The following is a 27428-nucleotide window of genomic DNA, read 5'->3' on the forward strand; positions in this document are numbered from 1 at the left end:
AGAACAAAAATGAGCACAGTGAAAATATATTAAATATTTCATATGAAAGAAAGTAAAATTCCTAGCCATAAAATAAAATATTTTGGTCATTGTTTTGGAGGATGGAGAATATCATCTTGATCACAGCTAATCTTGGCATCAGCATCTGTAGCTAGTGGAAATATCAACGGTCATTGTTCATGAGGGGAGAGAGGAAAGGAAGAAGGAGGAACTGCAGATAGTTGACAGAGTGACCAGAGGTTGTGGCTGTATCACAAGCTGGTCTCCGGAAATGGTCTAGGACTGGGCGATGAGGGCTTCTTTGGTTGGGGGAAGTAAGTGGCCAGGGCAGTGTGTTCATTATGGGCTTCACCTTCTCTACTCTGCGGGGTGCCGAGCAACTGAGCAGAGCTGGGAGGTCGGCCAGGCTGCCTGTTGGAGCTCATGGAGGCATCCCCACCTAGGGGAGAAGACGGCTTGGCCAGCTGAAGCTTGAAAATATCAGTAACTTTGTCTTCCAAACTACACCTAACAACCCAGAGAATCTGGAGTGACTTCCCCCTTCTTTTGTCCACACACTCTGCTTTCTTGGCTTTTAGTGGCTTCTTTATCCTTTGTGGAGTCCTTGGTGTTAATTTTCATTTGATTTCACCTGTGTGTATTGAAGTGGGGAAAAGGAGGCCAACGGGTAGAAGAGGCACATTATGGTTGTCCCAACTCTACAGAATAACCTGGGTCCATGTGCCCTCCCGACCTGAGGAAATCTTATGGAGGGGGTGAGTAGAGAGCAACCTGTGGAGTCTTTGCCGCTGCCCCAGGGTGGACTGTTAACCAGGGCTCACTGGTCAGGTCTGATTTTAACTTGTTCTTTTGCCAGTCTGAGAGGGAGGGGGATCTTGTTTTTTCAAACCTCCAACTCACCCTTATTACCCTCTGACACTCTCTAGGTGGCCCTGTGGCTCTCAGCACCTGATCAATGATCCCTTCACTCTTAACATCAGGAAACAGAGGTAAGGCCTTTTTCCCCCTGTCATACCTGCTAAGCCCATTGAGTAAAAATGGCCAACTCACTGACGCGACTCTATTCTCAAGTAAAATATTAAACCTGTTGAAAACCAAAATGAGTGATTGAAGCCTAAGATTCAAATCATCCAGGTTTTGAGCCAGTGTGAGGGCGTGCCCGGGAAAAAACATGAGTCACAGAAGCATCTGTGGCTGTTTTTTCCAAAGAGATTCTCAGGAAGTTTAGTATTTCTTCGTTTTCTTTTAAAAGGGGTGGATGAGGGGCGGCAGTGAGACCAATGAGAATGTATTTGTGAGACTTAATTAGTGCTCCCAAAATCTACATTTCATATCAGATAAGGCCAGCATTGAAGAAAAGGGGAATAGAGGAAGCAGAGGTCTTGGGGAGTGATGGAGGAACCATTAACCTCATCTTGTCTTTGTTCTGTGTCTGGGAAGACAGGCTAGCAGCCTGTTGAAAGGACTGGTTTCTGTTTAGAACTTAGAGAAGGAAACCTAATGACTTTTGTCGAGGGAGGAGGTGTCAGATTGTGGCCATGAATTCAGCTTCCAAGGTTTCTTTGGGGCTCCTTTGGCCAAGAGTCCATTCAGTCAGTTAGGGGCTTAGAATTTTATTTCTCACTATGTTGTGGAAAGAATGTATTAAATGATTAAGTACGTATGAGACAAATACAATTGCATTCCTAATATGTCTGTGTCTTGAGAGGTAGGAGAAAAAGGAGAAAGAGAATGTAATTGTAGAGAAATCAAGGAGAAAAGAGTGAGACAAGATATAGGAAGGGGCCATGGATTCAGTGGAGGAAGGTGACAGTGTTGACTCCTGTATAGCCACCCTCCATTTTGATGTGCCAAAATTTAAAAAACCCAACTATTTACAGTTTTCCATTGCTTTCATCTTTAACTATAAAGGATCCGTTCTGATTGAGGTAGCCAAACTGTCACCACAGTGGAAATCATTTTCTAGCCTGCAAAAGCAAGAACTTAAGTTAACTACATCAGGGTCCCATCAGAAGCCAGAGAACTAGAGAACCCATCTATTGGCTGAAGGCCATGGTTGTAGTGAGGACTAGGGAGACGAAGTATGCATGTCTATGCCACCAGGAATCTGTATTTGTGGTCATCTCAAGGATTCTGATGCTAGCGAAAATTATTGGCAGGTCTCACAAATATTTGCATTTAAATACAGACCTCTTAAATACCAGTCTCCTGCAATTCACGAAGGAATGAGTCACTAATGGTAAAACTTCAGGCACCACTACAAGTAGAGATTTGTTTCTCCGGGTGAGGAGGAGGAAAAAATTTTCTAGTTTTTCTCGAATAATTTTTTTTTTTATCTTTTAAGTTTCAACTCTGCCGTGAGCCAGAGATGCTCTTCCTTAAGAGATCCTTTCTGGAAATATTTATGTCAAAACACCTTCTCCTTATTTTTCACCTCCTTTCTGACCTTGTACATATGCTAAGTGCTTGTACATATTAAGTACTTGCTGCTGTGCTGGGAAAAGGGAGAGGTTGTAGGGAATGGGGCCTCCCTCTCTTCAGCTATTACCAGCTTCTCTGGCTCCCATTTCTGCAGGATGACAGGGAGGGTGCCACCCACTGTGACTAATGTCCCTGGCGAAGCACTTAATTGCTGCCCCCTGAAGCATCTAGCGGCCCACGTGCTACACCCCCACTCTGAGGATAATCCATAAACTCCTGCTGCTGCAGGGGGTGTTTTGCCGCAGGGGGAGTTCTGGTTTTGGGGAAGAGGGTGGAGAATGAGTCACTTTCCACTTATTTTCTAGAACCTTCCACAGCAGAGTGCCTTTAGAGAGCTGAGTAAAGTAGCCTCTCCTAGTTAATAAAGCCAATGATAGTTTCATCCCTTAGAATGTCACTGGCTTGGGGGCAACAATTTGCATTTAATGAAAATAGTAATTTTCCACAGCCTCTGAAAAACACAATTTGGCTTTAGTGTAGTAGAAAGTGCTGACTTTCTTTCACACCAGCCCAATGAAGTTTTCAAAGTTCAGAAAAATTTCCTCACTACCAGTGGATTAATAACTACAGGTGGAAATGTCTTTGTTGGTGGGGTTGAGGTAACCAGTATGTAGAAGATTATTGCCACCTAAAGCAAGAGGAACTGGCTTTCTGTGACCGGTTTTGCAACACCAGTGGGGAAGCTCTGCAGCTGGTTTGTTCTGGATTTTCATGCCTGCCTCCTTCTCAGTCCTCACCTTCTGTCAACCATCTCTCCGTTGGTTTCAATTCCAGAAATGCAATCTTCCCGACATGGCTCTTCCTGACAACCTGGGTACCCCACTGTCTCTAGCCACACCTTTCTTCTGAGACAAATAAGGAACTTTAATTTGGGCTCCTGAGTGAAAATAACAGATAGTCATCAAAAACAGAAGGCTCAGGCTGGGTGTGGTGGCTCATGCCTGTAATCCCAGCACTTTGAGAGGCCACAGTGGATGGATCACCTGAGATCCGGGGTTGGAGACAAGCCTGACTAACATGGTGAAACCCCATTTCTACTAAAAATACAAAATTAGCCGGGCATGGTGGCGCATGCCTGTAATCTCAGTTACTTGGGAGGCTGAGGCAGGAGAAGTGAGCCAAGATCATGTCATTGCACTCCAGCCTTCCAGCCTGGGCAACAAGAACGAAACTCTGTCTCAAAAAAAAAAAAAAAAAGAACAGAGGGCTCTTGCCTGGGCTTGCTCAGAATATCCCCACTTCAGAGGAGGGTGCAGCTGTCGCTCCAGCTTCCTGGTTATGCATCCCTTGTCAAATTAGCAGGAAGTTTAATTCTATTAAATATTAACCCTTGTCCTGAAGGCCTCGGTTGCTTTAGTAGAGAGAATTGAGGGTAGAAGGTGAAAGAAAACAGAAAGGGAAAGAGCATGTAGAAGGCAAACAGAGGGAGAGACATGAAGTCAGGGAGGATCAGAAGATAGAGGGAAGAGAATATGAGGGAGAGGATTGCAATTCAGCAGGTTAGTGGGGGAGTTTCTGATCTCACCACCTGTTCTTTGCCCATCAGCATTCTTGCCACTGTTCTGGCTCTGTCAGAGCTTTCACTCTCATTATCTCGGAAAAAAATACATAATTACACAGTGAAAAAACTCAGGTTAAAAATGGCATGTACAGTATGATTCCCTTTTATATTTATTTATTGAGACGGAGTTTCACTCTTGTCTCCCAGGCTGGAATGCAATGGCACAATCTCAGCTCACGGTAACCTCCTCCTCCTGGGTTCAAGCAATTCTCCTTACTCAGCCACCAGAGTAGCTGGGATTATCGGCACCTGCCACCATGCCCTGCTAATTTTTATATTTTCAATAGAGATGGGGTTTCACCATGCCGGCCAGGCTGGTCTCAAATTCCTGATCTCAGGTGATCTACCCCCCTCAGCTTCCCAAAGTGCTGGTATTACACGCGTGAGCCACCGCTCCCCACTGATTCCCTTTTAAATACATGTTTGCATAAATATCTCAAAGGCTATGAATAAACATTTTCATTATTTTGGAATGGTAGATGTGTGAATTCATTTTTATTTTCTTCTTTTTTGCTTATCTATATTTTCTATAATGAATATCTATGCATGTAATAGTAAAGTTCAAGTTATATTAAAATTGAGGGGAGGTCAGGCACGTTGGCTTATACTTGTGATCCCAGCACCTTGGGAGGCCGAGGCAGGAGGATCATTTGAGAGCAGACTGGGCAACTTAGAGAGATCCCCATCTCAAAAAAAAAAATAATAAATTAATAAAATATAAAGGAAAGGACAGAGACAGAGGAAGAAAAATACAGAGTTGGGAGGAGGACAGTGTTTTTTGAGGCACATGATGATCCAGATATTCTATTGAACTATACATTTCCCAGTGTTAATTGCCTGATCTTTGCATTTAGTAGCCATTTGACTACTATGTTCAGTGTTTTAGGGATTCTTATTTTTTTTTTTTTTTGAGATGGAGTCTGGCTGTCACCCAGGCTGGAGTGCAATGGCGTGATCTTGGCTCACTGCAACCTCTGCCTCCTGGATTCAAGCAATTCCCCTGCCTCAGCCTCCCGAGTAGCTGGGATTACAGGCGTGCACCACCATACCTGTCTAATTTTTGTATTTTAATAAAGACAGAGTTTCACCATGTTGGTCAGGATGGTCTCGAACTCCTGACCTCATGATCCGCCCACCTTGGCCTCCCAAAGTGCTGGGATTACAGGTTGTTAGGCCTCTGAGCCCAAGCTAAGCCATCATATCCCCTGTGACCTGCACGTTTACATCCAGATGGCCTGAAGCAACTGAAGATCCACAAAAGAAGTGAAAATAGCTTTAACTGATGACATTCCACCATTGTGATTTGTTTCTGCCCCACTCTAACTGATCAATGTGCTTTGTAATCTCCCCCACCCTTAAGAAGGTTCTTTGTAATTCTCTCCACCCTTGAGAATGTACTTTGTGAGATCCACCCCCTGCCCACAAAACATTGCTCCTAACTCCACCACCTATCCCAAAACCTGTGAGAACTAATGATAATCCACCACCCTTTGCTGACTCTCTTTTCGGACTCAGCCCCCCTGCACCCAGGTGAAATAAACAGCCTTGTTGCTCACACAAAGCCTATTTAGGGGTCTCTTCACACGGACATGTGAGACATTTGGTGCCGAAAACCCAGGTCAGTGGGACTCCTTCGGGAGACCCTGTCCTCACTCTCACTCGGTGAAGAGATCCACCTACGACCTCGGGTCCTCAGACCAACCAGCCCAAGGAACATCTCACCGATTTTAAATCGGGTAAGCGGTCTCTTTTTACTCATTTCTCCAACCTCTCTCACTATCCCCCAACCTCTTTCTCCTTTCAGTCTTGGCGCCACCCTTCAATCTCTCCCTTCTCTTAATTTCAATTCCTTTCATTTTCTGGTAGAGACAAAGGAGACACATTTTATCTGGGAACCCAAAACTCCGGCGCCGGTCACGGACTCGGGAAGGCAGCCTTCCCTTGGTGTTTAATCATTGCGGGGACACCTCTCTGACTATTCACCCATGTTCCATTGGTGTCTCATCTCCGCGGGGACGCCTGCCTTGATCATTCATCCAGGTTCCCTTGGTGGCAAGTCAATTGCGGGGACGCCTGCTTTGGCTGCTCACCCACGTTGCGGCCCAGGACTGCTCCCCACACCCCTTCTCTGTGTCACTACCCTTCTCTTTAAACTTGCCTCCTTCACTATGGGCAACTTTCCACCCTCTATTCCTCCTTCTTCTCCCTTAGCCTGTGTTCTCAAGATCTTAAAACCTCTTCAACTCTCGCCTGACCTCAAATCTAAGCATCTTATTTTCTTCTGCGGTACCGCTTGGCCCCAGTACAAACTCGACAGTAGTTCCAGGTGGCCAGAGAATGGCACTTGCGATTTGTCTCTCCTACAAGATCTAGATAATTTTTGTCGAAAAATGGGCAAATGGTCTGAAGTGCCTGACGTCCAGGCATTCTTTTACACCTTGGTCCCTCCCTAGTCTCTGCTCCCAATGAGACTCTTCCCAGATCTTTCTTCTTTCTCTCCTGTCTGTTCCTTGAGTCTCCACCTCAAGCTCTGAGTCCTTTGAATTTTTCTTTTCTACAGACTCATCTGACTGCTCCCCTTCTTCCCAGGCTGCTCCTCACCAGGTCAAGCCAGGTCCCAATTTTTCCTCAGCCTCTGCTCCCCCACCCTATAATCCTTCTATCACCTCCCCTCCTCACACCCAGTCTAGCTTACAGTTTCGTTCTGCAACTAGCCCTCCCCCACCTGCCCAGCAATTTCCTCCTAAAAAGGTGGCTGGAGCTAAAGGCATAGTCAAGGTTAATGCTCTTTTTTCTTTATCCAACCTTTCCCAAATCAATTAGCATTTAGGCTCTTTCTCATCAAATATGAAAAACCCAGCCCAGTTCATGGCTCATTTGGCAGCAACCCTGAGACGCTTTACCACACTAGACCCTAAAACGTCAAAAGGCCATCTTATTCTCAATATGCATTTTATTATCCAACCCACTCCCAACATTAGAAAAAGCTCCAAAAATTAGAATCCGGCCCTCAAATCCACAACATGACTTAATTAACCTCGCCTTCAAGGTGTACAGTAATAAAGTAGAGGCAGCCAAGTAGCAATGTATTTCTGAGTTGCAATTCCTTGCCTCCACTGTGACACAAACCCCAGCCACATCTCCAGCACACAACTCCAAATGCCTGAACTGCAGCTGCCAGGAGTTCCTCCGGAACCTCCTCCCGCAGGAGCTTGCTACAAGTGCCAGAAATCTGGCCACTGGGCCAAGGAATGCCCGCAGCCCGGGATACCTCCTAAGCCATGTCCCGTCTGTGCGGGACCCCACTGGAAATTGGACTGTCCAACTCACCTGGCAGCCACGCCCAGAGCCCCTGGAACTCTGGCCCAAGGCTCTCTGACTGACTCCTTCCCAGATCTTCTCAGCTTAGCGGCTGAAGACTGACGCTGCCCGATCGCCTCGGAAGCCTCCGGGACCATCAGAGACATTTTGGGTGACTCTTACAGTGGAGGGTAAGTCCGTCCCCTTCTTAATCAATACGGAGGCCGCCCGCTCCACATTACCTTCTTTTCAAGGGCCTGTTTCCCTTGCCCCCATAACTGTTGTGGTTACTGACGGCCAAGCTTCAAAACCCCTTAAAACTCCCCAACTCTGGTGCCACCTTGGACAACATTCTTTAATGCACTCCTTTTTAGTTATCCCCACCTGCCCAGCTCCCTTATTAGTTCAAGACATTTTAACTAAATTATCTGCTTTCCTTGCTATTCCTGGGCTATATCTACACCTCAGTGCCGCCTTTTGCTCCAGTTCAAAGCCTCCTTCACATCCTCTCCTTGTATCTCCCCACCTTAAACCACAAGTATAGGATACCTCTACTCCATCCTTAGCGACCAATCATGCACCCCTCACCATCCCATTAAAACCTAATCAGTCTTACCCTGCTCAACGCCAATATCCCATCCCACAGCACGCTTTAAAAGGATTAAAGCCTGTTATCACTTGCCTGTTACAGCATGGCCTTTTACAGCCTATAAACGCTCCTTACAATTCCCCCATTTTACCTGTCCAAAAACCGGACAAGCCTTACAGGTTAGTTCAGGATCTGCGCTTTATCAACCAAATTGTCTTGCCTATCCACCCTGTAGTGCCAAACCCATATACTCTCCTATCCTCAATACCTCCCTCCACAACCCCTCCATAACCCATTATTCTGTTCTGGATCTCAAACATGCTTTCTTTACTATTCCTTGCACCCTTCATCCCAGCCTCTTTTTGCTTTCACTTGGACTGACCCTGACACCCAACAGGCTCAGCAAATTACCTGGGTTATACGGCTGCAAGGCTTCATGGACATTCCCCATTACTTCAGTCATGCCCAATTTCTTCCTCATCCATTACCTATCTCGACATAATTCTTCATAAAAACACACATGCTCTCCCTGCTGATTGTGTCTGGCTAATCTCCCAAACCCAAACCCCATCTACAAAACAACAATTCCTTTCCTTCCTAGGCATGGTTAGCTACTTCCACCTTTGGATACCCATTTTTACCATCCTGACTAAACTATTATGTAAACTCACAAAAGCAAACCTAGCTGACCGCATAGATCCCAAATCCTTTCACCACTCCTTGTTCTGTTCCTTAAAAACAGCCCTAGAAACTGCCCCTCGCTGGCTCTCCCTAACTCATCCCAACCGTTTTCATTACACACAGCCAAAGTACAGGGCTGTGCAGTCAAATATCTTACACAAGAGCCAGGACCACGCCCTGTAGCCTTTCTGTCCAAACAACTTGACCTTACTGTTTTGGGCTGGCCCCCACTCCCATGACTGTATCTCTCTGATCCACCTGGCATTCACTCCATTTTCCTGTATTTCCTTCTTTCGTGTTCCTCACCCTAATCACACTTGATTTATCGATGGCAGTTCCACCAGGCCTAAGCACCACACACCAGCAAAGGCAGGTTATGCTATAGTATCTTCCGCATCTATCATTAAGCCTGCCCCCCTCCACTACCTCTCAGCAAGCCGAACTCATTGCCTTAACTTGGGCCCTCACTCTTGCAAAGGGACTACGTGTCAATATTTATACTGACCCCATATCCTTCACCACCATGCTGTTTTATGGGCTGAAAGGTTTCCTCACTACACGAGGGTCCTCCATCATTAATACCTCTTTAATAAAAACTCTTCTCAAGGCTGCTTTACTTCCAAAGGAGGCTGAAGTCATACTCTGCAAGGGCCCTCAAAAGGCATCATATCCCATTGCTCAGGACAATGCTTATGCTGATAAGTTAGCTAAAAAAGCAGCTAACGTTCCAACTTCTATCCCTCACGGTGGTTTTTCTCCTTCTCATCTGGTCACTCCCACCTACTCCCCCACTGAAACTTCCACCTGCCAATCTCTTCCCACACAAGGCAAATGGTTCCTGGACCAAGGAAAATATCTCCTTCCAGCCTCACAGGCCCATTCTTTTCTGTCGTCATTTCATCACCTCTTCCATGTAGGTTAGAAGCCACTAGCCCACCTCTTAGAACTTCTCATTTCCTTTCCATCATGGAAAGCTATCCTCAAGATCACTTCTCAGTGTTCCATCTGCTGTTCTACTACCCCTCAGGGATTGTTCAGGCCCCCTCCCTTCCCTAAACATCAAGCTCCAGGATTTGCCCCCGCCCAGGACTGGCAAATTGACTTTACTCACGTGCCCCGAGTCAGGAAACTAAAATACCTCTTGGTCTGGGTAGACACTTTCACTGGATGGGTAGAGGCCTTTCCCACAGGGTCTGAGAAGGCCACCATAGTCATTTCTTCCCTTTTTGTCAGACATAATTCCTCAGTTTAGCCTTCCCACCTCTATACAGTGCAATAACGGACCAGCCTTTATTAGTCAAATCACCCAAGCAGTTTCTCAGGCTCTTGGTATTTAGTGGCTCCTGTTTTTACCTCAAATCACCACCCTTAAGTCTCTCTTAAAGTGGAGAGAAGATCTTCAGTGGCAAGGTACCCTCCAATACTTTCACCCTGATGAAGTCCTATTCTTTACTTTTATACTTATTCTTATTCTCATTCCCGTTCTTATGCCACCCTCTACCTCTCCCAAGCCATCTCCATCACACTATCAGTCTCAGTCGCTCTCTTCTAGCCGTTTCTAATCCTTCTTTAACAAACAATTGCTGGCTTTGCATTTCTCTTTCCTCCAAAATCATCGAGGCCTTGACTTATTCACTGCTAAAAAAAGAGGACTGTGTATTTTTAAATGAAGAGTGCTGTTTTTACCTATATCAATCTGGCATGGTATATGACAACATAAAAAAACTCAAGGATAGAGCCTAAACTTGTGCCAACCAAGCAAGTAATTATGCTGAACCCCCTTGGGCACTCTCTAATTGGACGTCCTTGGTCCTCCCAATTCTTCATCCTTTAATACCTGTTTTTCTCCTTGTCTTATTCCATTCTTTTCTCAATTCATACAAAACCGCATCCAGGCCATCACCAATAATTCTATATGACAAATGCTCCTTCTAACAACCCCATAATATCACCCCTTACCACAAAATCTTCCTTTACCTTAATCTCTCCCACTCTAGGTTCCCACACTGCCCCTAATCCCGCTCAAAGCAGCCCTGAGAAACATTGCCCATTATCTCTCCATACCAGCCCAAAAATTTTTCCCTGCCCCAACACTTCAACACTATTATATGTTATTTTTCTTATTAATATAAGAAGACAGGAATGTGAGGCCTCTGAGCCCAAGCTAAGCCATCATATCCCCTGTGACCTGCATTTATACATCCAGATAGCCTGAAGTAACTGAAGATCCACAAAAGAAGTGAAAATAGCTTTAACTGATGACATTCCACCATTGTGATTTGTTTCTGCCCCACCCTAACTGATCAACGTACTTTGTAATCTCCCCCACCCTTAAGAAGGTTCTTTGTAATTCTCCCCACCCTTGAGAATGTACTTTGTGAGATCCACCCCCTGCCCACAAAACAGAACTCCTAACTCCACCACCTATCCCAAAACCTGTGAGAACTAATGATAATCCACCAGCCTTTGCTGACTCTCTTTTCGGACTCAGCTCCCCCCATCCCCCCGCACCCAGGTGAAATAAACAGCCTTGTTGCTCACACAAAGCCTGTTTGGGGGTCTCTTCCCACAGACACATGAGACACAGGCATGAGCCACCTCGCTTGGCCTTTAGGGGTTCTAATTCTTATATCTTTAGAATTGTATTTTTAAACCAAAGGTGCACGTGGGAATCATCAGGGAAACTTTTTCAAAATGTCTTTGCTAGTGTTTCAGAATTTTACTCCTGGTTCAGCTAAAACGAGGTTCTTGTCTCATGACCAAGAAAATTAGGCACGTGGACACATTGAAGGGTGAATAGAGCAGGATTTTACTGGGTGAAAAGGGAAAAATGAAAAAAAACCTCAGCAAAGCGAAAACAGGCTCCCTACTTTACAGACTTAATCCCACGGCTCCTCTCCGAGTCTGTGGGATCCACCCTGCTCCCCCAGTGCTCATGCGGGCATGCTCAGACAAGGCCCTGGGCAGGTTCCTTCATCCGCACAAAAACATCTGATGTAAACACTTGTGGGGAGGGTCAGAGATTCTCCGGGGACCCCTTTTTATCTGCCTAGACATGTGGCTGTCTCACTAGGACCTTACCCTCAGAAGTTCTGATTCAGAATGCCTAGGTAGGGTCTGAGTAGGAATCTTTCAAAAACCTTTTCTAAGTGTTTGGGTATTCATCATGGTGGAAAATTCCATGGTGTGTAAGATGATCCACTGAGGTACTGAGGGAAAATATTAGAACTTCTAATTTTATTTTCTATCTCATCCTTTAAAAGATCTCTACTTAATTGTATGTTAGCATTGTACTGATATTGATATGACATGTATAACCTGCAAATAAATACATTTACATATTTGAGGGTATGCTAAAATGTACAATCAAAAAATTAGGAAACAACTAATGGCTTCAGAAGATTCATTATGAGTGGGATAACTCGTGTCCAGTTGAATTGAAAACTCTTCTCTGGGCTGAGGTAACAATAACCTAAGAAATTTCACACAACAGATGATGACTCATTATGACCTACTTCATTTCCTGCTTATAGGTGTGTTATTTTTTATTGGTCTTGTGTCATCATTTGTGGGTACATTACCTTCTCCATGTTGGTCACAGCTGTCTCTTTTGTAAATATACATGCAGATATGACAGAGCTCAGCACTTGGGAACCACTCAAAGCCTTAAAGGCTGATCATTATTTTGCAGTTCTTACATGCTATACTCTCATAGCTGCTTTGAAAAAAATGAACAAGATTGTCTTAAAAAGCAAAACAATTCCTGCCGGGTGCCATGGCTCACTCCTGTAATCCCAGCACTTTGGGAGGCTGAGGTGGGCGGATCACAAGGTCAGGAGTTCGAGACCAGCCTGACCAACATAATGAAACCCCGTCTCTACTAAAAATACAAATATTAGCTGGGCGTGGTGGCACACACCTGTAATCCCAGCTACTCAGGAGGCTGAAGCAGGAGAATCGCTTGAACCCGGCAGATGGAGGTTGCAGTGAGCTGAGATTGCACCATTGTTACTCCAGCCTGGGTAACAAACAGAGAGACTCCATCTCAAAAAAAAGTAAAACATTTTGTGATAATTAATAGTTTGTAACCAAAATATTGATTAAACAATAAAACAACAGAAAAAAACTAAAGAGTGATAAGTAAATCTCCCAACTTCCAGGTGCAGATGGAGAACAGAACACACACACACACAATCTCCTTTTTCTTCCTTCTGATAAAAAGGGAAGAAATGATAGCAACAACATTTTTTTTCAACTCCCCATAGCAACAATATTTTGAAAGCTAGAAAGTAAGAAGTGTGGCCAACAATACAATAGACCTAGGAAAACTGAATCCTAAGTCAGTAGTGAGGAAATTTGAGAAACCAACCAGAATCCCACAAAGGCTCAGGAATTGGCAGCGCCAGGTTCCTGGAAGTGATGTGGGGCATCCTAAAACCAGGAGTGGTTTAAAGTCTGTTCAGGAAGCAGTTTGACTCTCAGGTCCCTCCCCTCTCTGCACAACCAGGTCAGTAGCCTGTCCCCACCACAGAGTCTATGACAGAAGGTCCTCACATAGGAGGACACTGGGCAGAGTTGAGGGCTGGGTGCTATGCTGGAAATTGAGAAATTAAGTGGACAGACACTGAGATCCCATGATACTGGTGGCCAGAATTATATCCTTCGAGCATGAACCCGGAAGAGTCTTCTAAGGGGAATTTGACGTCCCAAGAGTGAAAATTTAAAGGCACTACTGTGTGGGTCCTGCAGCCAAATAACCCAGCCAGAACATGTTGTGAAGCCTCCGGCCAACAAGGTCCTATTGGTTCAAAATCTCTACTCAGCTTTTTAGCTCCGTTCTTAAATATTAACAGATAATCAAGATTTAACAGACACTGAGGAAAACCTCTCACATGAAAAACAGAGACCAAGATGAATAGGAAAAAGCAACTTCAAGGAAAGAGAGACTGTACAGATTGAAGAAAATGTCAAATATCCTCTAATTAATATCCTCAGAGGTAAGATATATAACCATCAAAAAGGAATATAACGTTAGTAGAAGGAGCATTCAGGGAACACATAAGACCTCTTGGAAATTAGAAATATGATAACAAAATTAAAAATTCAGTAAGAGTTAGGAAATAAAGAAAAGAAAATCTCTCTGAAATTAGACCAAAAGAGAAAAAATTGGACAAATGAAATAGAAGAAAATCAGGAAAATATAGCTGGGCTTGGTGACGGGCACCTGTAATTCTAGCTACTTGGGAGGCTGAGGCACGAGAGTTGCTTGAACCTGGGAGGCAGACGTTGCAGTGATTCGAGATTGCACCACTGTACTCCAGCCTGGGCAACAGAGCGAGACTGTCTCAAAAAAAAAAAAAAAAAAAAAGAAAGAAGAAAGAAAAAAAGAAAGAAAAATCAGGAAAAGAGAACAGGTTTAATATTGCAAATAGGATTTCCAAACAGAGTAATCAGAAAAACCAGAGGAGTAAAAGTCATTAAAGAAATAATTTCCCACAACTAACAAGCATGCATTTTTGGAATGAAAGGGCCACCAAATGCCAGCACAAAGAGAACAGACCCACACTAAGGCACACCAGTGTGATATCTCAAAACAGTGAGGACAAAGAACAGATGCTACAGGCTTCCAAAGAGGAGGAACAAACAAGTCCTACCTAAAGGATGACAAATCAGAATGGCATCAGACTTCTCAATGGCAACCCTGAAGGCCAGATGAAAATGGCTTTCAAAATTCTCGAGAAAAATGGTTTCCACTCTAGAATTCTATACTTGGCCCAAATAATCCATCAAGTGTGAGAGTAGAGTAAAAATAAACATTTTCTGACATCCATGTTCTTGAGAATTTATATTCCATGCCCCTGCCTTAGGATGTCCCCAAACGTATGTCAAAATAATAAACTAAGAAAGAGGACTCCAAAGTTCAAACAGGAATGAGGCAAGAGAATCTCTGGGATGCTGGTGAAGGGATTCCAAGATGAGAGCTATGTCTCACATGCAGGTTAGAGCATATGCTACAAGGCTATGGGAGACTTTTTTTTTAGGAGACTGGTGAAAGTATTAGAATATCTGAAAATTCTGAATGCCTTGACAGCAGACATAGACCAACAGCAAATATAAATACTGTACATAGAAAATGAAGCAAACAAAAACCAAAACAGTTATTAGCTCCAGGAGCAACAAAAAAATGTGTGCAGGAGTCTGGGCACAGTAGTTCATGCCTATAATCCCAGCATTTTGGGAGGCAGAGGTGGGTGGATCACTTGAGACCTGGAGTGCAAGAACAGCCTGGGCAACAAGGTGAAACCCCGTCTCCAAAAAAAAAAATAGAAAAAATTATCTGGGCTGGGAGACAGAGCAAGACCCTATCACAAAAAAAAAAAAAAAAAGTGTTCAGAAAAGAGAAAGTGGTCATAGGTTGCTGTATGGCTTAGCTGTGACTATTGCTCTGATATACACATTGAACATTCACGTTACCAGCATTACAACATGACTCTGTTGGAAGGGTGGGAGATGGGGAAGGATGAGTGTATCCCGCTAGGACAGCAGGAGGAAAGACACCAAATCCTAATCTTCTACCCGGAGGAAAAATCAGATAATGGCTATAGTTGAAAAATCAAGGAACAGCATTTCAAGCATGTTAATGTAGAGACCTGGAAGTAAATACTGAAAGAATTATCTAAAAGGTTAAAGTGTAGAAAATGGGGAGGAGAGACTAAGGGACTGCTGTTTTCTTTTTTTATAACAAGACTTGTTTAACATTTTGGATGAAGTGCAGGTATAACTCTGGGAGGAAAAGAGGAAGACGAAAACAAAAAGATCTATTAAAATTGTATTTAGGAAAAAAAAAAAGGAAATCTCTTTTCTTGTCTGGATTCCAACTCTCCTAGCCCAGATCACTGCAGACCCTCATTATTCTTGGTGTGTCCTTCCAAAAATATCCTATGGGGGTCCACTTAGGATTGCTTCATAAACTGCAGGGCTGAATGGATCTTGTGGGCCACCATGGACTTTTGAAGTTGAGACAGCTAGGCCACTAGCCTCATGTTTTCAGGCTCCCCGTACATTAACAAAGGAAAAGTTGCGAAAATGAAATTATTAAACTGGCATGCTTTGCACGTTTTTACATTAACAAACACCTTATCAGATATTGAGAGATGTCAGGAGTCTAAATTTTAGGACATATGTGAATGAGAGGCCCAGGCCAAGTGGCCCTTCTGCATCCCCTCACACCCCCAACACCCGCTCTACTCTGCCACTGACCTTGTCTCCAGACACTTTGTTAATTTTGCAAGGTCTTCCCCAGCCCTGCCGGTTATTGTGCTGTGTCCTTCCCTGCTACAGATGGTATATTATTCTGCATTTGCCTTCTCTGAACTGCACTCAACTCCCAGCAACTCCTCTGGCACCTCCTCAGCCTGCTGTCACCTGCCCTCAGAATCAATAAACCCTCCATCCTAACAACCCTCATTAATAAATTAAAATACCCTCCTCCGCCTGTTTTCCATTTGGTGCCACATTTGCATTGAATTCACATGCTGGCTATTCCATTCTGCAGGTCACGGAATGAGAATCTTCATCACCTGTGTTCTGTCCTCCCAGATTAATGATAACCCACCGGTACTCCTTCTCTAGGAATGCAACCGCCTCCTAATTATGTTGGTTAGAATTTAAATTGTAGCCCAGTGGTTTGCAAACCTGGCTGCATATTAGAGATGCCTAGGGAGATTTTTAAAATATGGATCCTGGATCTTACCACAATCCTATCATACTGTGCTAAAAACTTGGTCTGATAAATAAGCCTGGTCACCTTAAATATACAATTTTCTTTGTCTATTGAAGAGAAGAAAAGTAAAATATTGGGGCGACTTGCAGGGCCTTGCAACAAGACGGAGAATCTGCCAGACTTAAGTTCTACTTTCCTTTTCCTGCATTCTAATGAAAAACAAAATTTGAGAACTTGGTCATGAGTTTTAGTTTCCTGTTTCAGCTGTAAAAAAAAATTACTTGAAATTTACTGGTTTAAACGAATGCAAATTTATTATCTTGCAGTTCTGGAGGTCAGAAGTCTCACTAGGCTAAAATCAAGGTGTCAGCAGCAATGTATGCCTCTTTGGTAGCTTTAGAGTAGAGTAATCTGTCTCCTGCCTTTTTCAATTTTTTTTTTTTTTTTTTTTTTTTGAGACAAGGGTCTCGCTCTGTCACCCAGGCTGGAGTACAGTGGCATGATCTCGGCTCACTGCAACCTTTGCCTCCCAGGTTCAAGCAATTCTCCTTGACTCAGCTTTCTGGGTAACTGGGATTACAGGTGCCCACCACCACGCCTGGCTAATTTTTAATATTTTTTTAGTAGAGACGGGGTTTCACCGTGTTGACCAGGGTGGTCTTGAACTCCTGACCTCAGGTGATCCACCTGCCTCAGCCTCCCAAAGTGCTGGGATTACAGACATGAGCCACTGGGCCAGGCCACCTTTTCCAACTTCTTTTTTTTTTTTTTTTTTTTTTTTTGAGCTGGAGTATTGCTCTGTTGCCCAGGCTGGAGTGCAGTGGCATGGTCTCGGCTCACTGCAACCTCCACCTCCCAGGTTCAAGAGATTCTCCTGCCTCAGCCTCCCTAGTAGCTGGGATTACAGGTGCCTGCCACCACACCCAGATAATTTTTTGTATTTTTAATAGAAACGGGGTTACAACATAACTCTGTTGGAAGGCTGGTCTCGAACTGACCTCGTGATCCACCCTGCTCGGCCTCCCAAAGCGCTGGGATTACAGTCATGAGCCACCACGCCCAGCCAACCTTTTCCAACTTCTAAAGGCTGTCCACATCCCTTGGCTTGTGGCCCCATTTCCTGGCAATGTGGAGCTGAGTCCTTCTCATGCTGTTATCTCTCTTGATCTCTCTGTTGCCTCCCTATTCAGCTTTTAAGGATCCTTGTGATTACTTCGATCCCCCTCAGAAAAACCAGGATAATCTTCCCATCTGTCAGTCAGTTAAATCAGTAGATTAGCAACTATCTGTTTTTACTGTGTGACCTAACATATTCACAGTGTCAAGGAGTAGGACGTGAATGTCACTGGTCGGGGGAGGGGATGGGTATTATTCTGTTTATCACAAGACCGTATTCAGTTTTCTTCTAATAATTTTTAGGTATGATGCAAGTGGATATAAAATCATGTTGCTAGAATTCTCCATGAAGGTCACAGGCCCCTGTGACAAGGCAGGTACACCCTGCCTTGTACCTGAAGGCCTGGTTCTGAAGCTAAGGGAGCTGCTGTAACCAGGATCTGGTCTCACATCAGTCTGGAGAGTGGTTGCCACTTCTTGGCTCTAGAGAACCCCCAACTTATGTGGCTAGCGGCCCCCCATCATCGTGGGATCATTGTGCTCAGTGTAAGCTGGAACTCTTTTTCCATGGGTACTGGGGAAGGGAGGACCTGGGATGGTGGCAGTGAGATCATCTCTGGGTTAACCTCATTTTGCTGTCAATGTCTACGGCTGCACAAAGGCTTCTAAGTCATAGGCTCCTGTTGGGGAGCCCTTGGTACCTTCCTATGTTTCCCAGTAAATCAGAAGCTGAGGTGGTGGGGCCCAGGAATCAGTATTTTTTAAAACTTCCAGTTTAATTCTGTGTACAGTCAGATGTAAGAACCACTGGTTTAGACCACATTTTTTATTTTACTTTATTTATTTATCTATTTTTATTTGAGACAGAGTCTTGCTCTGTCATCCAGGCTGGAGTGCAGTGGCACAATCTCGGCTCACTGCAACCTCTGCCTCCCGGGTTCAAGCAATTCTCTTGCCTCAGCCTCTCAAGTAGCTGGGATTATAGGCACACACCACCGTGTCCAGCTAATTTTTTGTATTTTTATTAGAGATGGGGTTTCGCCATGCTGGCCAGGCTGGTCTCGAACTCCTGACCTCATGATCCACCCACCTCAGCCTCCCAAAGTACTGGGATTACAGGTGTGGGCCACCACGCCTGGCCTAGACCACATTTTTTGATTTAATGAATATATTGTAAGGAATACAATTTAAACCTTGCTAAAATCAAGATGTACTAGTAGCATCTATTACTTTTAATTATTTTTTTTCAGAGACAGGATCTTGCTCTGACACCCAGACTGGAGTACAGTGCTGTGATCATACCTCATTGCAGCCTCAAACTCCTGTGCTCAAGCAGTCTTCCCACCTCAGCTTCCTGAGTGGCTAGGACTACAGGCATGTACCACCATGCCCAGCTGTATTCCTTTTTTTTTTTTTTTTGACATATCAGAGATACATGTCTCAGTCTCTGATAGAAGAAAATCAGATTAAAAGAATGCTCCATTTAAGAAAATCCAATTGAATTGAAAACAGATTTACAAAAATAATTTCCTTTAAGCAGCAAATTCCCCTGGGTCACTCAAAGTATCAATTTACAAAAATTCGATTTATATATTGCTTTTCAAGAACATTTCTATTGCATTAGATACAGTGCACCTGAAACTTAAACGGGTTTGGAATTTCGGTTTACAGAATTTATCTGGTCCACAGAGTCTGTTGACCAAGTCTTCTTCCCCTTAGAGTCCCAGCTGCCAGCCTGGCGCAGGTGTGCTCTTCATTTACTACAGCCTTGTTTCTATCACTAGGCCCACCAGGCCCCGCCTTTAAGCTAAGCCCCAAGCTCACCTCTGGGATGGGTCTTAAAGTCAGGGGAGTTGCAGCATTTCCTAGCTCAGCACAGAGAACAGGCATCAAATAGTGCTGAGTTTGGTGCTCACTTCTGATAATTCGGTTCTTCGCTTTTCTCCCCCCAAGTCCTGACTTATGGCTTGAGCCTCTGTTTGTGGTCTCTGCTTTCCTTGAAGCTTTTTCACTGTTCCCTTCCATGGTAGGCTCTGAGGATGTTTAACAGGAAACCTTAACCACGTGCAGACCTTCAGCTTGTCCCTGACAAGGCAGACTCAGACCCACCAATCAGCAGTGCAGGAGTGGACCTTGCTCTCAGTAGCTGGGGATCCTGTGGTAGGCCCAGCCTTTCTCACCCCCTTAGGGGTAGGTTCTCTCAACATCCCACCACGTTGCTAGTGTGGCGGTGTGACTGAGCTTGCTTCATTTTTGCTCCATTTCCCTAGCTCTGTCGCAGCCTTGTGCTGGGCTTCAGCCTGCTTGTTTAAAGCATTAATACCCTGCTTAATTTTTGCCTATTTCTTGTCCCTCAAAGATTAGACTCCATTCCCTATATCCCTACTGTTTATTGAGATCTTGTTTGAAACCAAAGAGACCTTCCAGATCCATCTTAATGGGAGCAGTTCTTCCACCCGCGAGCAGAGCCCCTGAGATCTCAGCCCTGGCACAGAACGAGCCACTCTCCAGCACCCTCTGCATGCAGTGGACTGTGCTTTTCTCCATTCCCTGTGGAACCTGCCTTGAGACAGGGTAGCCTTGTATCTGGCCCGGTGGTGTTCGTTACGGAGTTGAGTCCCAGTTCTGCCACGTCATAGATATGAGACCATGGATAGTTTCACTTGTTTGATACTTAACAGCTTTGATGGGTTTCTTCCTATCTAAATGATATGATTTACTTCTTCTTTTTTTTGAGATGGAATCTCGCTCTGTCACCCAGGCTGGAGTGCAGTGGCATGATCTCAGCTCACTGCAATCTCCGCCTCCTGGGTTCAAGCGATTCTCCTGCCTCAGCCTCCTGAGTAGCTGGGACTACAGGTGCACACCACCATACCTGGCTAAATTTTGTATTTTTAGTACAGACGGGGTTTCAACATATTGGCCAAGCTGGTCTCTAACTCCTGACCTCGTGATCCTCCCACCTTGGCCTCCCAAAGTGCTGGAATTACAGGCCTGAGCCACTGCGCCCGGCAAGAATTACTTCTTAAGGTAGCTATGGAACAATGTATGTAAAATGCTTTGTGCTTGGCATATAGTAAGGTGATACGACTATTTCTCTCTTCTTCCTTGCTCCCCAAGGACTAGTGGTCTGAGTGGCTAGGAGCTGCTATGTTCCACTGCCAAACAGGTCCAGAAATTCTTATTTGCATCACCTATCTCATCTCTCCTTTCTCAGAGGTCGAGGGAAGCCTGAGCCACTTGCAATGTTTTAGGCTCTTAGTATATTAAATAAATGTTAAGTAAATGAAAAGACAAGATATAGACCAAGAGAAAATATCTGCAAAATACATATCTGATAAAGGACTTGTGTCCAAAACATACAAACAATTTTTAAAACTCAACAATAGGAAAACAGGCCAGGCGCAGTGGCTCATGCCTGTAATCCCAGCACTTGGGGAGGCCGAGGCGGGTGGATCACAAGGTCGGGAGTTTGAGACCAGCCTAGCCAACATGGTGAAACCCCGTCTCTACTAAAAATACAAAAATTAGCCAGGCATCGTAGCAGTCACCTGTAATCCCCAGCTACTCAGGAAGCTGAGACAGGAGAATCTCTTGAACACAGGAGGCAGAGGTTGCAGTAAGCTAAGATCACGCCTTGGTTGCAGCAAGTCGAGATCGCGCCATTGCACTCCAGCCTGGAGGACAAGAGCGAGAATTCTTCTCAAAAAACAAAAATTTTTTAAAAATCCCGTTAAAAAGTAGACAAAGATCTGAACAGACATCTCCTGAAAGAAGATATACAGATGACAAATATTCATATAAAAACATGCTCCACATTATATAGCATTAGAAAATTGCAAATTAAAACAATGAGTTACCATTACATACCTATTAGAATGGCCAAAATCCAGAACACTAACAACATCAAGTGCTGACAAGGATGTGGAACTCTCATTCACTGCTGGTGGGAGTGCAAAATGGCACAGCCACTTTGGAAGACAGTTTGATGGTTTCTTACAAAGATAAACATAGTCTTACCATGTGATCTACCAGTCATGCTCCTTGGTATGTACCTAATTGAACTGAAAATTTGTGGCCACATAAAAACCTGTGCACAAATGTTTATAGCAACTTTATTCCCAATTGCCAAAAATTAGAAGCAACCAGATGTCTTTCAATGGATAAGTGGATACACAAACTGTGGTATATCCAGACAATGTTATAGTAATCAGTGATAAAAAGAAAAGAACTAACCACAAAAAGAACCTTAAATGAGTATTTCTAAATGAAAGAAGCCAATCTGAGAAGACCGTATACTGCATGATTCCAACTATATGATGTACTGGAAAAGACAAAACCATAGAGACAGTAAAAAGATCAATTGTTGCCAAGCGGAGTGAAGAGGGGGAAGAGTGAACAGGTGACCCACAGGGGATTTTTAGAGCAGCAAAACTACTCTGTATGACACCCTGATGGTGAATACACGACCTTATACTTCTGCCAAAACCTAGAGAATTGTACAATGCTAAGAGTGAACCCGAATGTAAACTATGGACTTCAGTTGGTAAAGTCCAATAACTGGTACCAATCATGTACCAACATTGGTTTTCATCAATTGTAACAATAAATCACACTAACACAAAATACGAATAATAGGGGAAACTGCTGGGAGCAGGTTGGAGGTGGGGGAGAACATCGGAACTCTGTACTATCTGCTCAATCTTTCTTTCTTTCTTTCTTTCTTTCTTTCTTTCTTTCTTTCTTTCTTTTTCTTTCTTTCTTTTTCTCTTTCTTTCGAAGAAGTCTCCCACTGTCGCCCAGGCTAGACTGCAGTGGTGTGATCTCGGCTCACTGAAACCTCTGCCTCCTGGGTTCAAGCTATTCTCCTGCCTCAGCCTCCCCAGTAACTGGAATTACAGGCACACACCACCACACCCAGCTAATTTTTTGTATTTTTAGCAGAGACAGGGTTTCACCATGTTAGTCAGGCTGGTCTCAAACTCCTGACCTCAGGTGATCTGTCCTCCTTGGCCTCCCAAAGTGCTGGGATTACAGGTATTAGCCACCTCGCCCGGCTTCAATTTTTCTGTAAATATAAAACTATTCTAAAAAAATTAAGTCTATTAATTGCAAAAAGTAAAGAAATACTATAACAGGGCTAGTTTTAATTGTGGTACATTTTAAATGTCTCTATTTAAAACCTTGGGGCTTTTAATTAAAGAAAAGTATGCAATGTAATTGTGCTGCTCATAAAATAATTGTGGGTTATAAATACCTTAATTTATAATGCATGACAGATGAATGGTCTGGTAATAGGAAGCATGTTCAAAGCTGTATGGTTAGAGTCACCTTTTCAGTCCTTTTAGTGCATCACTGTAAATATGTGAGGCCTCACCTGGAAATAACCAGCTCAGAGATCCCTTAGGAATGTGAGGCCTCTGTTAAATGGAGCACTACGGTGGGCCTGCTGGGGCTTAATTTTGTTGTTTTTTTTGTGTGTTGTTTTGTTGTTGTTGTTGGTTATTTGTTGTTGTTGGTTTTTTTTTTTTGAGACCCAGTTTTACTCTTGTTGCCCAGGCTGGAGTGCAATGGCATGATCTCAGCTCACTGCAACCTCTGCCTCCCGGGTTCACGCAGTTATCCAGCCTCAGCCTCCCAAGTAGCTGGGATTACAGGCACCCACCACCACACCCGGCTAATTTTTGTATTTTTAGTAGAGACGGGGTTTCGCCATGTTGGCCAGGCTGGTCTCGAACTCCTGACCTCAGGTGATCCACCCGCCTCAGCCTCCCAAAGTGCTGGGATTACAGGCATAATAAGCCACTGCACCCGGCCATGGGGCTTAGTTTTGTTCTTACAAGGCCACCCTCAACCCCACCAGTCTCGGTCTTGGACTCCAGTAGCGTGGCTGCCTGCATGTAGACATTTCTGTAGTGTGAAATGTCCATCTGCCTAGACTTGCAAGCCTCGCCTGAGGCAACCACAATACTGAACAACTGCAATGACTGCAGCCATCCTTTTTAGCTATTGTGTTTTGCCTGTTAGACTGGACTTCCTCCTGTATCTGGAGTACATTGAATTAGTAGTACCCAGCAGAAATGGGACTGGAGATTTGAAAAGGAGAAACAGTTTCATCATGCACAACACAGCCTTCCTGCCAAGGTCACTTCTGTGTCTAGATACTCTTGTACTTCCTGTATTCTCAGGGGTGGGCCTACTTCCAAGACAGATGCAATTCAGTACACTTACTGACTCCACTTTTCTTAAACATTTTGCATTTTTTTTCTAATTATGATAGTGGTGAGAATTCCTTCCAGGAAATTTGAAAGTCACAGAAATGTATAAAGAAGCACAGAAAAAAAAAAAAAAAATCCCAAATCCTGTATTACCCAGAGAGAACCACTAATGTCATTTTAGTTGAGTTATTTTTAGTTCTATATTTCATTCCTTAAACTTACCCAGTTTGGATTTGGCCTCCTCTGTTTTCCTAAAACTGCCCTCCCATAGGTTAAAAAATCAGTTGGAGAAAACTTCTCTGGAGTTCTCTGGATTCTATTTTGTCTTCCTTCTCAAGGACTTTATGCCTGCAATTATTTTTTACTGCACTATTAGTCTCTCTCTCTTTATGGAATCATTTCCCACAGTTTGCAAACATGCCTTAATATTGTTCATCCCTTTTGAAACTTCCTTAACCCTATATCTCCTCTCTGCTTTTCTTCACAGTAAAACATCTCAAAAGAGACATCTGTATTTGTTCTCTCTACTTTCTCACCTCCAGTTCCCTTCAATGTACTCCAGTTGGGCTTGTCTTCATCACTCTAATAAATGGCTCTTATCAAAGTATCCTCCATTTTGCCAAATCTAATGGTCATTTCTCAGTCCTCATCTTATTTCACTGTGAGTAGCATTTGACATAGTTCACTCCACTCCCCTTCCAGAAATAATCTTGGACTCTGTTGACACCATGTTCTCCTGGTTTCTCCTGGTTTTCCACCTATTTCATTCTTTCTTTGTGTTCTTCTTTGCTGGTCCTTCTTTTTTTGCCTTTTTTTTTTTTTTTTTTTTTTTTGAGACGGTCTCGTTTTGTTGCCCAGGCTGGAGTGCAGTGGCGCAATCTCAGCTCACTACAACCTCTGCCTCCCGGGTTCAAGTGATTCTCCTGCCCCAGCCTCCTAAGTAGCTAGGATTATAGGCGCACACCACCGTGCCTGGCTAATTTTTGTATGTTTAGTAGAGACGGGGTTTCACCATGTTGGCCAGGCTGGTCTTGAACTCCTGACTTCAGGTGATCTGCCCACCTGACTTCAGGTGATCTGCCCACCTCAGCCTCCCAAAGTGCTGGGATTACAGGTGAGAGCCACCACACCCAGCCTCTATGTCTGACTTTTAAATGTTAGTTGATTCCAGGTCTTCTCCTTTCTACAGTCTTTACTTGGTAATCTCATCAACCCATTATTTAAACATCATCTACATGATTTTTTTTTTTTTTTTAAAGAGAAGATCTTGCTCTGTTGCTCAGGCTGGAGTGCAGTGGTACAATCATGGCTCACTGAAAGCTTGAATTTCTGGGCTCAAGGAATCCTCCCACCTCAGCCTCCCAAGTAGCTAGGACTACAGGTGTGCACCACCACAGCCACTAACTTTTCAACCTCTACCTCCAGGGTTCACGCGATTCTCCTGCCTCAGCCTCCTAGTAGCTGGGATTATAGGCACCCACGACCATGCCTGACTAATTTTTTTGTGTTTTTAGTAGAGACAGTTTCATCATGTTGACCAGGCTGGTCTCAAACTCCTGACCTCAGGTCATCCACCCACCTCGGCCTCCCAAAGTGCTGGGATTATAGGTGTGAGCCACTGTGCCCAGCCTAAAAAATGTTAAAGGGTTCTGATCAAATGTTCTGTCTCGTAGGTGATCACTTTGAGGAATATGGACAGAGATTAAGATTGAGATTGATGGAGAAAGAGAAATACCCTATCAAGAGCAATAGCAGCAGAGACAGAGTGGCTCTGTGACTAGAAGGACTCCTGTGATGGGTACGTGAACACGTAGGCTGGTCCCAGTAACTGCACCTCAGTGACCTTTCAGGCTCCATGAGTCCTGATTGCTATGTGACAATGTATTCTAGCTTCCTGTGCAGCTTTACAATAACCTCAGTATCTGAGGTCACTTATCTCTGTTCCTCTTCTGGCAAAAGAACCTAATAAAATACATTCCTGAACAGTTTAACAAGGTTGATTCAACAACTGTTTATTAGTATGTCCTACTGGTCATTTACTCATTCACTTTCCTAATTTGAGCACTCTGTTGTTAATTCACCAACCACATCTCTATCCCAACCAGCTTCCTGAGGTACCAGTTCCAACTTCTGGGCCCCACTGGCCCTCCAAAAAAAAAACCCCAAAAAAACAAAAAAATCTTTCCAAACAAATTTATGATTTCTTCCTTTCTTTTCTTCCCATGCCCTCCCAGACACAAATCTGACCTTTCTCTTTGTTTGCTGTCTCAGCAAATGACATAACCATCTCCTAGTGACCTGGGGTAGAGGCCTTGGACTGATCTTTGCCACCTGCATTTTTATCAGTCAGCATCTGTGGATGCATTGGTCTCCTTCTTTCTCCTTACAGTGGCCTTCAAGGCTATATATGACCTGACCCTCCTCCACTCGTTCTCTTCCCACCACTCCCCGCCCCCGCCTTGCTTACTCTGCTCCCAGCCACACTGACCTTGCATTCCTTGAACAGGCCAGATACAATCCTGCTCCAAGGTCTTTGTATTTGCTACTCTCTTTGTGGTTTTTTTTTTTTTTTGAGATGGGGTTTCACTCTTGTTGCCCAGGCTGGAGTGCAATGGCGTGATCTCAGCTCACTGCAACCTCTGTCTCCCGGGTTCAAGCGATTCTCCTGCCTCAGCCTCCCAAGTAGCTGGGATTACAGGCCCCTGCTAATTTTGTATTTTTAGTAGAGACAGGGTATCTCCATGTTAGTCAGGCTGGTCTCAAACTCCTGACCTTGGATGATCCTCCCATCTCGGCCTCCCAAAGTACTGGGATTACAGGGGTGAGCCACTGTGCCCGGTGTCCCTTTGTCTAGAATGTTTTTCTTGAACTCAATTTCTTACCTTCACATATTCACTCAAATATCCTTGCACCACCTTACCTCATCACCTCTTTAAACTCTAAGAACCTGACAACAGACTCTCCTGAACTCCTTCCACTGTTTTATTTTTCTCCATATGTGTCTAATAGGTTATGTTTGCTGCTACTTTTGATGTATTGTCTCCCCTTCTCCTTACCTTGCAACCCTACACTGTAGCATGTGTGCACCATGAGGGCAGAAATTTTTATCCCTATGGCTCACAATAGTCCCCAAACATAGTAAACATTCAATAAATAAGTGTTTAATTAATTAACTGCTCTACCTCCTTCCTGCTGCCATTGGAGTTTCACTGCAATGCTGTATGGTGGGTATATGTTTCTGATCCACATGGAAAAATTACAAGTCTGTCCACTTGGAACTGTCATCTGGAATGGCATGAGCTTTTCCTAATAAGCTTTGTGTCTAGGTGGTCACTATGGACTTAGATTTGGCATAGTGTTCGCAGCTACAGCAAACCCTTCTTTGACCTTCCCTCAAAAGGTGTATCCTGTGCCTTCTGGAAAATGGGAATATCATCTGGCTCCTTCAGGAATTTAGTGGAGGTTGAATTTGCCATGTCTCTGTGATCTTTTTCTTTTAGTTTTTCTACTAGTACTGAAGCTTTTGTCCCTCCCTCTTTCCTAAGAAGTAAATATCAGTTAGGATGATTTGTTTCTGCCTAAAAGCCGTGCTATACTCTGCTTTTTAAAAAAAAAAATTTTTTTTTTTTTGAGGCGGAGTTTCACTCTTGTCTCCCAGGCTAGAATGCAGTGGTGTGATCTCGGCTCACTGCAACCTCCGCCTCCTGGGTTCAAGCGATTCTCCTGCCTCAGCCTCCCAAGTAACTAGTGTTACAGGCA

At 44.1% G+C, this 27428-nt stretch overlaps 2 long non-coding RNA genes across 4 annotated transcripts; both read left to right on the top strand.

Moving 5' to 3' along the window:
- Positions 1-331: 331 nt before the first annotated feature.
- LOC111522991 lies at positions 332-5014 on the top strand. 2 transcript variants are annotated; one of them, XR_002725403.1, is made up of 3 exons: positions 332-755; positions 927-989; positions 4956-5014. It is a non-coding gene; the product is annotated as an uncharacterized LOC111522991 (long non-coding RNA). The 2 variants fall into 2 exon arrangements; XR_002725402.1 differs by lacking the exon at positions 4956-5014 and adding an exon at positions 3256-3442.
- A 501-nt stretch (positions 5015-5515) lies between these two features.
- Positions 5516-25645, top strand: LOC111522990. Of its 2 annotated transcripts, XR_002725401.1 has the most exons (4): positions 5516-5778; positions 6603-7533; positions 17755-17997; positions 25343-25645. It is a non-coding gene; the product is annotated as an uncharacterized LOC111522990 (long non-coding RNA). The 2 variants fall into 2 exon arrangements; XR_002725400.1 differs by having other exon boundaries at positions 5516-7533.
- Positions 25646-27428: the final 1783 nt, after the last annotated feature.

The sequence above is a fragment of the Piliocolobus tephrosceles genome, chromosome X (genome assembly GCF_002776525.5).
Source record: "Piliocolobus tephrosceles isolate RC106 chromosome X, ASM277652v3, whole genome shotgun sequence".
NCBI classification, from domain to species: Eukaryota; Metazoa; Chordata; class Mammalia; order Primates; family Cercopithecidae; genus Piliocolobus; species Piliocolobus tephrosceles.